Genomic DNA, 7,148 nt, shown 5'->3' on the forward strand with positions numbered 1-7,148 from the left:
TATTACAGGCTTGCTAGTGTTGTAGATACTCCACGCATGAGGAATAATTCCGAAAATCCCTAGCTTTTGCATCTTCTACAAAATAAATTGAATTGAGTTTTCATTGACATCACAGCGGTTGTTTTCTTCCGTCTCCCATTCACTTCACAAACAAGAAGTTTCTGATATCGCTGGACACAAAAACTACTTTCACTTTACTAAAACTATCCAAATATAACGCTTGCTAGCAGATAGTACATGAGCCAGGTGGGAAAAAAGTCGATTATTTCCCTCGAATGTTTTATTACTTTAATGAAAACTATGTTTAATTAAAGTTAATCAAAATTGACGAGTTTGCCAAATTGAGTTAAGGGAAATTAAAAAATGGTGGTTGTTTTAAAACGCTAAAAAAAATTAAGTTTTCATTCGGAGCTTCATATATTAAAAACTACATCATTTATAGTGAAGTAAATTTGCTAAAATATGTACCCTCATAGAGCTGTCTACGTTTTATAGTTCTTGAGGTACAGTTTTTTAAAAAGCAATATTTCATTATAAAATAACAAAAAATCAGTAGTTTAGGGAAAACTACTTTTTAGAAATCATTAGATGTTTATAACTTAAATGTGCTAAAAAGAAGCTCATTGCTGTTTATTATCATTTATTTACCAAACTAAATTTACAAAATGTTGATTTCTAGTTGTTCAAAGCACTCAAATTCCCTTAAAATATATTTCATATATAGGTAAGTTATAGTAAAATGTTGAATTTATGTTAATATTAGAAAAAAACAACTATATGGAGAGTTTGAAATGCTAAATATTTATTCTATATTTATATTCGTTGTGATCTGTAGTTACAGATTCACAACACGAAAGTGTATAATATGATATTCGTTAGTGCTGTCTTGAAGTGATCTCTGTCTTTTTACCTTGTAGTGAGGGAGGTGTGAGTTAGGGGGCAGGTCCCAGTGGCTCGTTTCGGAACGATGTGGGTTCAACCCACCTGAGGCAGTCAACATTCATTTTTCGGCGGTCCCAAAGAATGAATGTTGACACTCCAACCTTGGTTAGTTCGCGGCGGCAACCCAGGTAGCCGCCAGGGGTTGGCAAAAAGGACCACTAGGCCCACTTGGCGGACTTGTTCCCCCACCAAATACTAGTACCAGTACCTTGTGTGTTTATAATTGTTTTATTTTTATTTTTTAATAACCAAGTAATTATCATTCATTTTTACTTTAATGTAAGTATTTCTTGCCCTTCTGGTGCCATAGACAAAATCTGGGGTGCAGAAAAAATTACCAAAAACAAGACCAAAATATATGTTTATATAAGATAGATTCTTATTGACATGAAATGAAGCACATCTGCCTTCCAAAATATATTATATGGTATAACATACGAAAGACAAAGCAGCATATTTTAACATAATTAATAAAATTATGTGACATTTTATTCTTTAATTTATTTCAATTCCGAAAATGTTGCTTATTTTCATTTCTTTTTATATCAAGCAACAAACAACTATATTACTGTTTGTTTGGCATTCACATGCAGCCGATGAAATGTAGTAAAGAAGGGTGTGTTTTTGAGCGTTAAGATATCAAGAGGAAATGTTCGAGACATAAAAAGAGATTGCTGGCTCAATTTCATTATCGGATGAATTTCCTCACCCCCTCCACCTTGTTTCTTATCGATATAGCCCGTTATCGATTTGAATGGCGACAGGTGTTCAATACAGGCTCAGGGTCGTATTGATATCCATTCCCAGCATTTACGTTCTTTATATTGATCCATGCTTGGGATATCAATTGTTATCAGTCCTCATTTAAGTATTTATGGGATTTTCTTTTTTATTCATTTAATATACGATTTCGCTCTTCTTTTTTACTAGTGGTAGGGGGAGTATAGAAGTAGGTTAGTTTTTTGTTTTGTTTTTTCATCTCTGTTTTTTCAATCTGTTTATCAACCCTTATAGTAAAAGAGCCTAAGAGGCGAAAAAAAGGCAGTTATTTCACCCCAATGTTTGATTATTTAATCGAAAACTGTGTATGATTACTATTCAAAATTTACGAGTCTGCCGAGTATAGATAGGAGGAATAAAAAATGGCGGCTGTTTCAAAACCTTAAAAAAACATTAATTTTTCATTCCGAGCTCTACATCTTAAAAACTAACAACAACACTAGAAAATCTAAAAGAATATTATTTAAAGACGAATAAATTTTCTGAAATGTTAGCTCCAATAGTTCTCGAGATATAGCCTATTAAAAAGCAACATTTCATAAAAATGTACTGAAATATTAGTAGTTAGTGATATGGACTATATCTCAATGACCATTCGACGTACAAATGTCTATTAGCACTCAAATTAAAGCTTAATAATTCTAATATAAAGTAGTATATGATCTTTACCTTCTTAGGAATAGTAGTTTTCATCTATCGATGAAGAAATTTCATTTAGACTCCTTTTTTACTTTGTCACAAATAAAATCGTACATAAAGATCTTAATGTTCCGTATGTAACCGATCTAGCCCGAACCAGACATCATTCCTTCCATTACAAACTCCCTAACCACCCAAACCGACTAGTTTCTAACCTTGCCTCCTCTTCCATTCCTGACAATCCTCCGAAGCGCCTGAAAAGAAGATGGCCACGAGACCGGCTAATGTAAAACGTCATTAGAGTGCTTACGGGTAGTTTCTCTACACGCCTGTAACACTCCAATTTAGCTGAGATCAAATTTACCAAATCTATTATAATGTACAGTTGTAAACAGCAATAAATAAATTAAAAAGTCTTCCTTGGTGACAAAATCATTAATTTTATTTTTTTAAATATATATTTCTAAATTTTAAACTTTTATTTTTGTCTTTCTGAATTACTGAAATACTGAATAATCTCATTTTATAGCACTGAAAATAAAAATGTGTGAAATTTGAAACTTTTGAAAAAAAAGAAACAAAAGTTATATTCTATACAAGATTGTTTCGTGAGTATTTTAATTGGTTTTCTTAACCACTTTTGCTTTATTCTCTGGTAACCCACGGGTGTATTGTGTGATGGACAGGAATAAAATAAATTATGATGGGGAAATATTTGAGTTGTGATCAAGTCATTTGTTGACCAAAGGTTCATGTACTGATTATAATGTTAATTATCATCATCATTTCCTCAATGAGTCAAAACAAAATTTTAATTTTTTTTAAATTTTGACTTGTCTCATTTTGGCACCAAGCTATACAATTATCAATTACCTACCAAAGGTAAGCTTTTAATATTTTAGTATATGTTTTCTGAAATGTTAAATTTTTTAGTTATCCTGGTTCGATTGCAGTTATGATCAATACTACAACTAAATTCAAGCCTCAAGAAATACCTCGTGGTAACATACAACTCTAGTGCTAAGTATATCACAAAAAATAGGGTATTTTGGCTCTACTAATTTCTCGATTCTTCATAAAATTGAAAACAATTAGTTCAAACCAATGACTGATGAGATGAATGAAGATATCAGAAACGTTTAGTTGACAATATAAAGCTGGTCTGAGCCGAGGCACTCAAAATAATAAGCAATTGATATAAGTGGTGCTTCGTCTGTTGAAGATCGGAGAACAGAAGCACAATGGCGGTAAAACGAATCCAAACCCAAATCGCTACCAAGATCGAACCCAACATCAATTATTGTTATTTCACCATTCACATTTATTTACCGAGCCTTGGTACAAATAAAAAATTATCATTAAATAAATATTGCGAAATATTTCATTTCGTAAAGTTAACAACTGTCAATATAGTGAAAAAGGAAATAAACATCTTTTATATCATATTGGTGAATTAAAATCTTAATTATGGAATATATTCAATCTTTGAATAAATTAATAATTTTATAAATTAGTTTACATCACACTTAATACGAAAACGTATTTATGGCAGTTGTAAATCTTACAAATCAGCTAACAGTAGGTAACGGATTAGTTTTTTTTTTTTAGTTTCGCCTATAAATCATAAGCAGTTCATCCTTGCTAAAAGATTATGGTATACAAAATAAAACAATATTAAATCCTGATTCAAATTAGAACCCGGACTTATTAATTTCGCTATGTAGTATGTTGTTATCGACCGTATTGCTTGTCTGAATTATTACGCTATAGTACTCATTCGCCGAATAATTTAGCGTTTCATTGTTATAGGGAATTAATACAATGAGCCATGAATTGAGGGTATAAACCATTACTGTTCAAATATTCAATCATACATTATATATAGAAATGGAAAGAGAAAAAAAACAGACAATAGTAAAACAAAAAGTAATTAATAGGAATGGTGCTCATTGAATTAAAAGAAAAAAATTAAATAATAATAATAATGAAGAAATATATAAACAAAAGAGAGATGGTTGTGCTAAGGAGTAGTGAAGATGCACAAATTGTGACATGATTTCTTAGGATAAATTATGAGGTTTAAGGTGCATGAATATGGGACAGTGGTCCCGAAACGTTGTACCATGTGGTGATAATTTAATAAAGAACTTTCATTAAATTGGAAGTCATTAACCTCAAAAGAAAAAATTTTTAAGAATAAATAAAATAAAATACTATCATTTATAATTTTTAATATATAATATATTAGATAAGTAATATGTTCAGAACTATTTTTTATTCACTTAGTATGTTTTCGAGGTATAGGCTCATGAAGATAATAAATTTCCAGACCCAACTTTTGATAACAGCATCCGCTATATGTATTGCCTTAAAAATTCGATTTTCCAACACTATTTCAAGATTATTGCTAATTTAAAATGGAATTAATTTTTTTATCAAATGCAATGTAAATATTGTTGTACTATTTGTTCGTAAATATAAAAAAGTTGTTATAAAGCTTAACAGTGTGGCTGAAAATTTTATTCCAATATTGCACTTTCGCGTTTTTTGGAAAACCCAGGAAAATGTATTGTGAAAGAATAATATGACTTACTTTTTGCTAATCTATCAATAGCTCGCTGAGTACACCACGTATTGAAATATAGATATACGCTTATCTACCTATGTAAAAAAAACAACTACAATAATTATTTAAAGGGCAAAAAAACTCACGTCCAGAGGAATTAAAAGAACATAGATAATTAATAACTTTTAATCCATATAAAATATGTCTGAAACTATTGCTAGAAAGTTATGTCTTCCATTCGGAATTCCACTTCAGACATCGCGAGCAATCGACGATCAACCCAAATCGGCCTCGCGATCGACTTGTTGGACATCCCTGATATATAGTATACTCTAAATATTAGATTTTATATTTTTTATTATATATTATATTAGATTTTATTATTTTATGTATGCATAGCATATATGAAACATTTCGTATCCTCTCTAGAATTCGAGTAGATTCTTTGAACAAATATAATCCGAACCGTTCATGAATTACTTTAAAGCATTTAATTGCAGATGATGGTCGGGGCTACGGTCAGCAAAAAGAACATAAATAAACAATGAACTATGTATTTATTTATTTTTTTTGTTTATGCTCTATTTGCTGACCGCACCCCCCGACCATCTTCTCCAATTATTATTCTACGGTTGTCAATTGTCTACACCTCACTTTAAAGCATTAAATTCAGTCAGTACAGAGAACCTTAAGGAATCATCTACTTTTATAGATTTTTTAAACCAAAATTTATTATCATATTTATTGCAGTCCTAAACATAATGAGCGCCGGGCTCATGCCTCGTCTACTCCCTATCGTATGATAACATTACTGTAACTCTCAAGGCGAACTCCTCCTATCTGGCAATTTGAGAGAGCGTTATTTATGTTATAATTATGGGTCATGTCACTGCTTATCAGCTTTTACATAATGTTCTCTTACATAATCCTCCATCGTGGTTTCTTTGGTAGAAACTGTAGATCGGGAAAAATAAAACCTAACATTCATTAACGAATTAATTGACAAGAATTGCTCTATAATAAACCATCGAGATAAATTTAGTAAAGTGTGTATTTAAAATTTTAATTCTGATAATCATTTATTTTATTTTTTTTAAATATCTTCTTCCAATACTGTATTCAAGATTTTTGTTCCTTAAAAATGTGACAGATATAGGTGAATATTATTTCCTTTAAAGGATTTTCACAAATTTTCCTTAATTCGGTACAGTAGTTTTATAATCAGTTTATAATGTTATAATCAGTTTATTATTACCTATTGCCCACAACTGTGTGGCAGATTGTAATATCTATCAATAAATAAATCTATCAATCTTAAAAAAAATAATCAGTTTATAACAGTTTTATAATGTTTTAGTTAAGTAGCAGAGAATTGATATAGATTTCTGAGATCAAACTTCACTTTATTATTTATATTACATTAATTACATGCTTCACTGCTATCAATTAAATTTTAGCACGATTTCGAATATCCAATTAAATTTAAATTTTGTAATAGTAGATAAACCCAATTGTCTATATTATAGTTGACTTGAGGAGTATGTTCGATCAGCTCTTCAGAACGATATTGCCGATTTTGGTGAATTTTATTGAAGGGAGAGTCGTTGGTTTTGGTACGAAGCGGTTGATTTTGCAAATGATCTGCACAGTTTTTGTAATAAACCTGGTGGAAATTCTTCGTGTAATCCAACCCCCATAACTCCAATCTTTGGAAAATTAATTCTGGGGATCCAGAATAAATACTTCATCCAAAACGGTAATTCCTCTATCCTATCTTATAGTTGTTAAAGATGGTATCTGTAGGATATATGGAAACCTTACGGAAAACTGAAAATTAGTCACTCCCTCGCAAAAGAAGCTTTTAAGAATGCGTTTTTAAGTGTGAAGAGACACACATTTGAAGAATGGTGTCAAAACTGGAAAACCAAAATAAATCCTGACAAATCCCAGCAGATCACCTACAGATACTCTCCGTCGTAAACCTCTACCCTCCTGTCCTACAATATCCTTTCTAAATACTCCACTAACGCCTGTTGAACAGATTCGATACTTAGGATTCCAGCTTGACAAGAGACTTAATTGGAATCCACACACAAGACTCAAACGACAAGAAACTGCTCGTAGATTCCGATTGCTACAAGACTTACTTGACAAACGCTCTAAACTTCCCATTCACTACAAAAAATTAGTATACACTACGATATTCAGACCAATTTGGACA

Source organism: Halyomorpha halys, unplaced genomic scaffold (genome assembly GCF_000696795.3).
Source record: "Halyomorpha halys isolate HHAL.00 unplaced genomic scaffold, Hhal_1.1 Scaffold602.1, whole genome shotgun sequence".
Lineage (NCBI taxonomy): Eukaryota > Metazoa > Arthropoda > Insecta > Hemiptera > Pentatomidae > Halyomorpha > Halyomorpha halys.